The 7,500-nt window shown below is 60.0% G+C and overlaps 2 non-coding genes and 1 pseudogene across 2 annotated transcripts in view; all 3 read right to left on the bottom strand.

The window, feature by feature from the left end:
- The window catches only part of LOC145276237 (large subunit ribosomal RNA), a 5,722-nt gene extending 3,096 nt beyond the window's left edge, over window positions 1-2,626 (bottom strand). The window contains exon 1 of the ribosomal RNA XR_013867906.1: window positions 1-2,626. This exon is cut by the window's left edge and continues 3,096 nt beyond it. This is a non-coding gene — a ribosomal RNA (large subunit ribosomal RNA).
- Window positions 2,627-3,219: 593 nt separating this feature from the next.
- Window positions 3,220-3,377, bottom strand: LOC145276236 (5.8S ribosomal RNA). Its single transcript, XR_013867905.1, has one exon. It is a non-coding gene; the product is annotated as a 5.8S ribosomal RNA (ribosomal RNA).
- Window positions 3,378-3,775: 398 nt separating this feature from the next.
- Window positions 3,776-6,146, bottom strand: LOC145276241 (small subunit ribosomal RNA; annotated as a pseudogene).
- Window positions 6,147-7,500: the final 1,354 nt, after the last annotated feature.

Raw genomic sequence — 7,500 nt, 5'->3', positions numbered from 1 at the left:
TCCACCCGGGCTCGCGCCCTAGGCTTCCGTGCTCGCCGCGGCGCCCTCCTACTCGTCGCGGCATCGTTTCGGCGCGAAAGTTCATCGCTCCTCGCCGCGACGGTCCGGCATCGGTCCGTCGCTCCAGCGCCATCCATTTTCGGGGCCGGTCGATTCGGCAGGTGAGTTGTTACACACTCCTTAGCGGATTCCGACTTCCGTGGCCACCGTCCTGCTGTCTATATCGACCGACACCCTTTCGGGGATCTCATGGGCGTCGCGTTAGGCACCTTAGCCGGACGTTTGGTTCATCCCACAGCGCCAGTTCTGCTTACCAAAAGTGGCCCACTTGGCACTCGCATTCGAGGTGACCAACCGCCCAGCGAAGCGTGCTGGCGGCGGCGGCCGGATGGGTCGGCTCCGTCGTTCGGGAGAGTCGGCCCGTTCCACCCGTTCCGAGTTCGAGAGTAGGTCGAGGCCGTGAACGGCCCCGGGGCCTCCAATCGTTCGCTTTACCGGATGGAATTGCGACGATCGAGCGCCAGCTATCCTGAGGGAAACTTCGGAGGGAACCAGCTACTAGACGGCTCGATTGGTCTTTCGCCCCTACACCCGGTTCCGACGATCGATTTGCACGTCAGAGGCGCTTCGGACTTCCACCAGAGTTTCCTCTGGCTTCATCCCGACCGGGCGTGGATCGCCATCTTTCGGGTCCCTGGTCGCTCGCTACGCCAGAGTCGGCCGAGTCGTACTCGGAAAAAGGGGAAACCGACCCGGGGGTGATGCGCCCGCGCGCAGCGCCTAAACTCGACGACAAAATAGGACTAGTTCAAGCCGCGGGATCTCACCGATGGGCGGAAGGAGGATATGGAAGCTGGCGCCCGGCAATTCCCCTTTTTGGATGATGCGCCGGTCCCCTCTCGGGGAGGAGGGAAAAACAACCGCACGTCAGCCACGAGCCTTCCCTCTCCTATCTCTCTCGGGAAGAGAGAAAAAAGGAAAAGTTGCGGGCACCGCAGCAGCGACGGCGGAAGGCCGAAAACGCCGCGCCGGCGGGATCGGGCACGGCTCGGAGGCGGGTGAGGCGAGGAGAAGACGACGGCACGAGACCGACGACACCCCCCGACGACCCCCGGACGACTTTGCCACGACACCTCTCCCGATCGACGCCCTCCTACACGCTCTCTCGCTTTCGCTTCGCCTTCGGGGTTAGTCAGAGGTGGCCCCTACGACTCGCGAACGGCCAGGACTCCTCGGTCCGTGTTTCAAGACGGGTCGGGTGGGTTGCCGATGCACGTCGCTGACCCGGGGTGGCGGGCGGCTCGAGTAAAAAAGCGTCGCCGAGCGACCTCTCCGGAAACGGAAACGGGCGCGGGCGGGGTTGCCCCCGACAAGAACCCGAAACGTCGGCGAGGTGCGTGACGGCGAGGCCGCGCCAGTCCTATCCCGCCTCTCATCGCGCACGCGCCCGAGACGGTGGGGCGCCTAAGGAGCGACACACAGAGTGCGTCGCCCGCACGCGACTTCCGGCGGGATCAAAACGGACCGGCTCGCCACGTGTAACGGATCGTGTCAGATTTCCTCCGTTCCCGGCAGAAAGGGGCAGTTACGTTCGCGGGCCCGACGGCCGGTGGCCCCCGACTTCACAAGGTGGGAAGACGGGGGTTTTCAGGGTGATGAAACGCCTGCCGCCTACGGAAAAAAACCCGCGTGTTCGACCTGCACGCCGGGAACGGGTCGCGACGACGGACCGGAGGGGAAGTGCGTCCGGTGCCGGCCGCGCGGAGGTCGCGCCGAAGCGCCCGCGCCATGATTACGCCGAGCGATGATGAAGGGGACGGGTGCAGCGGAGTCGCGCGCGGAGGGAGCAGGAGGAAAGAAGAAGCGGCGGCGACGGATGCGGCGGGTTAGGGCCCGGCGGCAGCAGCGATCGAGAGGACGAGTCCCCTCCGTCGCAGCCAACCGACGCAGCCACCTACCGACGCCGCGGTCGTCACCACGTTTCCCTTCCCGCTATCCACGCGGCCCGTCTCCTTCGTCGGCGACGCGGGCACAAAAGCTGGAACCGCGGGGAACGAGTCCCCCGCGGACACGACGAACGACGACCTGTGCCGCGACGGCCTCTCTTTCAAGAACACACATCGAGTTTGGGCTCGAGCCTAGGCAGCACCGGACTGAGTCCCCCCGCGATCGCGGTGAGCGGTCCCACCCGTTTACCCCTGGGCGGTTTCACGTTCTCTTGAACTCTCTCTCCAAAGTTCTTTTCAACTTTCCCTCACGGTACTTGTCGACTATCGGACTCGTCCCGGTATTTAGCCTTGGATGGAGCTTACCACCCGATTTGGGCTGCGTTCCCAAGCAACCCGACTCTCGGATCGAAGGCCGTCGCTCGCCGTCCGCACCGAATGGGCCTGGCACCCGCCGCGGGCGGCCCCGATCGAGGGAACTCCGAACTATGCGAGACGAAAACGAACGGCTGCCTTCGACCCATGCGCCACACGTCCCGAAGCCTTTAACTTGCGACGGGATTCGGCGTTGGGCTTCTCCCGGTTCACTCGCCGTTACTAAGGGAATCCCGGTTGGTTTCTTTTCCTCCGCTTAGCGATATGCTTAAGTTCAGCGGGTCGTCTCGTCCGAGCCGAGGGCGGCGGTTTTTAGTAGAGTGTGGTGTTTGGAGGAGAGGAATCTCGATCGGTACCCTCCGTGTGACGACGGCTGGCCGATATAGCGCCCGTCCGACCGAAAATGAAGAAGCCAACAATTAAAAAAAAGCGTGGGTCCTCCCCATCCGACGTTGCGTTGCCTACGACGCGGCCACCTTTTTACGGTGCGACGGCCGTGCTCGTCGCGCTGCTCGAGGCGTCGCTGAGAGACACCTTCATGAGGCAGAGAGCGAGACGAGCAGGCGGCGCTTACGTCGGCAGTCGGTTAGGTCGGTACTTTTTTTTTGGTCTCCCTTCGGCTGCTTTCGGACAGACTCCTCCTGCTCCTCCTCCACAGTGTTTCTTCACGCGGTCGAAAAGGGAAAAGACTCCGCGGTCTGCCAGCGGGAGACGAAGGAGGAGGCCGGAGAGGGTTTTAAAAAAAAAAAAGACATTGAAAGGAGTCAATTCTTTTTTTATTTTTCTTCCCCCTCGTCACTCGCTCCTGCGACGTCCCGGTTACCACCGTGCCGAGGACCGGGCGGGCACGGGGACGGCAAGATGTCGTTTCGTTAACGGAGAAAGACATGTAACGTTCCGCCTCTCGACCGGACGTGGCCCCGAGACAAGGGATCTCGGGGCCGCAATGTGCGTTCGAGGTGTCGATGTTCACTGAGTCCTGCAATTCGCATCAGTTATCGCGGCTGGCCGCGCTCTTCATCGACGGACGAGCCGAGTGATCCCCCGTCCAGGGTTCAGCACTTGGTTTTTTTATATTAGTTTTTGTTTATATAGATTTAGTAGTGTGCGAGGAGGTCTGTGCGAGGAGGCGTGACGGCATTGCAATGTCGCGAGTAGTTTGTTTTTTTAGCTAGCGGCGGTGGCACAGCGGCTGCAAAAAAACAAAAAAAACGATAAAGCGGCGACAAGGCAAAGAAGAAGCGGCCATCACTTGCGGTGGGCGAAAAAACAAACAGGTGGTAAGACGCGGAAGCAAGCAAGAAGAGCTGGGGCTTTAAAAACCTCCGCGTCACCACAAATCTATCTCTCGCTCCGCCTTTTATAGGTTTGTTTGCGCGCATTCGAGGCGTTGACGCCGACAGACAGAGGAGGTAGGCCGGAAAACAACAAACCAGTCTCGAACGGGAAAACGGTAATGATCCTTCCGCAGGTTCACCTACGGAAACCTTGTTACGACTTTTACTTCCTCTAAACGATCGGGTTCGGTCGTCTTCTCCAGGCATCGAACGCCGAGGCGTAGATGCACGAGTGTCGTGACGGACACGTCGCGCACTGCCCGGCGGCGTCGTCGGCCAGATCCGAGGACCTCACCGGACCGTTCGATCGGTAGTAGCGACGGGCGGTGTGTACAAAGGGCAGGGACGTGATCGACGCGGGCTGTTGACCCGCGCCTACCGGGAATTCCTCGTTCACGGGGTTGGTTACAGGCCCCGATCCCTATCACGGGAGGTGGTTCAGAGGTTTCCCAACCCTCTCGGGCCGGGGCGAAGTCCCCGCTGATACCTCCAGTGTAGCGCGCGTGCGGCCCCGGACATCTAAGGGCATCACAGACCTGTTATCGCTCCGCCTCGTGTGGCTTTCTGCCACCCGTCCCTCTAAGAAGTGCGTGAGAAAACCGACCCGGACCCGAGCGCCACGGAGGACGCCGAGCCCGCCGTAAAAATCACTGACATCGGCGCACTAGTTAGCAGGCCGGAGTCTCGTTCGTTATCGGAATCAACCAGACGGATCGCTCCACCAACTAAGAACGGCCATGCACCACCACCCACCGAATCGAGAAAGAGCTATCGATCTGTCAATCCTACCGGTGTCCGGACCGGGTGAGTTTTCCCGTGTTGAGTCAAATTAAGCCGCAGGCTCCACTCCTGGTGGTGCCCTTCCGTCAATTCCTTTAAGTTTCAGCTTTGCAACCATACTCCCCCCGGAACCGAACTCTGGTTTCCCGCAGGCTACCCGCCGGGTCATGGAAGCGAACGCCGGCGGATCGCCGGTCGGCATCGTTTACGGTCGGAACTACGACGGTATCTGATCGTCTTCGAACCTCCGACTTTCGCTCTTGATCGAGGAAAACGTGCTTGCCACACGCCATCGCTGCAGTTCGTCTTGCGACGATCCAAGAATTTCACCTCTAACGTCGCAATACGAGTGGCCCCGACCGCTCCCTTCGATCATTGCCTCGCCGTAGACGGAGACCGACAGACGTAGACGAGGCCCTCTTCCATCATTCCATGCTTATCGTATGCAAGCTTGAACAGCCCGCTCTGAGCACTCTAATTTTTTCAAAGTGAACGTACCGGCCGCCGCGGACACTCGGTTAAGAGCACCCTTGGAGGAGAAACCGCCGACCGCAACACGCGCGCAGACAAGACACGAAGCAGGGACTCGGAGCGGACCGGGGGGTTCAAAAAAAAAGAGGAACGCGCGGAAAGGGAGAGGGAGAGAAGCGCGGGGGTCAGAGTGCGGGGATGCGAATGAACGCACCCAAACACACACACGTAGCACCCCCCCGTTAGACTACTCCCGGAACCGAACCGACGACCACTTGTTTTTTTTTTCCCGGATCCCGATCACGACCTCCTCGTCCACCTCGCCGGCAGGACCGCGTGGCGGGTATGCTAGCGGTTGACACCGGCGGAAAGGGCCGGGAATGCGAACGGACGACCAAAGTCAACGACGGACGATGGCGCCGCCGCCCCGGGGCCGCTTGCGCGACCACGAACCCGAGTTCGGACTACGAGCTTTTTAACCGCAACAACTTTAATATACGCTACCGGAGCTGGAATTACCGCGGCTGCTGGCACCAGACTTGCCCTCCGGTTGGTCCTCGTTAACGGATTTGAAGTGTACTCATTCCGATCGCGGGGCCTCGACAGAGTCCCGCGTCGTTATTTTTCGTCACTACCTCCCCGTGCCGGGAGTGGGTAATTTGCGCGCCTGCTGCCTTCCTTGGATGTGGTAGCCGTTTCGCATGCTCCCTCTCCGGAATCGAACCCCGATTCCCCGTTACCCGTAGTAACCACGGTAGGCACTTAACCGACCGTCGACAGTTGATAGGGCGGACCCTCGAGAGACCCGTCGCCGGGCGTGAAAGCTCGTGCGATCGACCAGTGAGTTATCCAGAGTCACCAAAGCGGAGCGCGCCGCCCTATGAGCCCCGCCACCGAACGGACCCGCGAGCGGGAACGCCGACGACGGGAGGACGGAATGACGCGCATCGGTCTCAGTCTAATATGTAGCGCCGCGACCCGGAACGGCCGACGCGGGTGCCAGCGCGCGAGGCGTGGCGACGACGGCGCGCCGACCGATCGCGGCCTGTGTCACATGTATTAGCTCTAGAATTGCCACAGTTATCCATCGCCTCCGAGGAGGAATACGGTCCCGAGGATTAGGTCCGGTTCCTGAGCCATTCGCGGTTTCGCCCGTTCTAATGCGTGGCGTGAACTTACACTTGCATGGCTTAAGCTTTGAGACAAGCATATGACTACTGGCAGGATCAACCAGGTATCGTTGGAATTTGGGACTTTGTTTCGACAGAACGACAGACCGACCGACCGACCGACCGACATAAGACAGACAACTACAACGACGGGCACGTGTTTATTTATTTTTCGAGGGGGTTCGCCGTCAGAAGAAGCGCGCTGCCCGCGCTGATGGCCTCTTTTTTGTTTCTCCCCTGACTTGGACCGAGACCGAGACTCAAAGAACGAAAGCGACCAACGTCGACAACAACAACGACAACGGCACCCTTGACAGCGATACATACGACAAACGACAAGCAGCACGACGGCAGTGCACACGGACATCGAGGGTCAAGGTGCAGACTGAACTCGCCGAGGTCGTCGTCATCGTGGTCGCCATCGATTCCGTCTCGTCGTCGTCGTCGTCAACGTCCACGTCACAGCCGGCCGAGAAGAGAGAACAGACGACAGCGTCGACAACAACAACATCGACAACGGCACCCTTGACAGCGATACATACGACAAACGACAAACAGCACGACGGCAGTGCACACGGACATCGGAGGTCAAGGTGCAGACTGGAATCGTCGAGGTCGTCGTCATCGTGGTCGCCATCGATGCCGTCTCGTCGTCGTCGTCGTCGTCTTCGTCGTCGTCGTCGTCATCAACGTACCAACCGACCGAGACGAGAGAGCAAGCAACAACGTCGACAACAACAACGACAACGGCACCCTTGACAGCGATACATACGACAAACGACAAACAGCACGACGGCAGTGCACACGGACATCGGAGGTCAAGGTGCAGACTGAACTCGTCGAGGTCGTCGTCATCGTGGTCGCCATCGATGCCGTCTCGTCGTCGTCGTCGTCTCCGTCGTCGTCGTCGTCGTCGCCAACGTCAACGTCAACATCACAGCCGTCATCGGGGAGGAGCTGGACCAGGGCAGCGGCGGCGTAAATTTTCCCGTCACCTTCGTCGTCGCCTTCGTCGACCGACCGACCGACCGGCGTCGTGTTCGTGCTCGGAAAACCGAGGAGAGACAACGTGCACATGGCGCGTTCTCGCAAGCGGCTCCTCGGTCCGATTTTTTTGGGCGGCTTTTTCGAGCTTTTTTTTTTTTTTCTCACCCTTTCGTCCGTGCGACGGCGAACGTTAGGGGAAAAAAAAAAAAAAAAAAAAAACGACAACAACGCGGCGGACCGGGCGAACAACATCGTCGACACACACGACATTGACGACCGGTCCCCCTTTTCACAATCGCATCGAGATAAAAACGAACGAGTCCGATTCGAGCACCGAGTCGCGAGCGGGAGGACTGTCGGTGCAAGTATCGATCACTGACGTGAGCGCTTCGCCGGACAGAGGATGGCTCATCCGGCAGCCGTGCAAATCGACGG

The sequence above is a fragment of the Euprymna scolopes genome, unplaced genomic scaffold (assembly GCF_053919585.1).
Source record: "Euprymna scolopes isolate OS-2025 unplaced genomic scaffold, ASM5391958v1 sca771, whole genome shotgun sequence".
NCBI classification, from domain to species: Eukaryota; Metazoa; Mollusca; class Cephalopoda; order Sepiida; family Sepiolidae; genus Euprymna; species Euprymna scolopes.
Note: the sequence above shows the minus strand (reverse complement) of the source record. Positions and strands in the feature narration are given on the sequence as shown.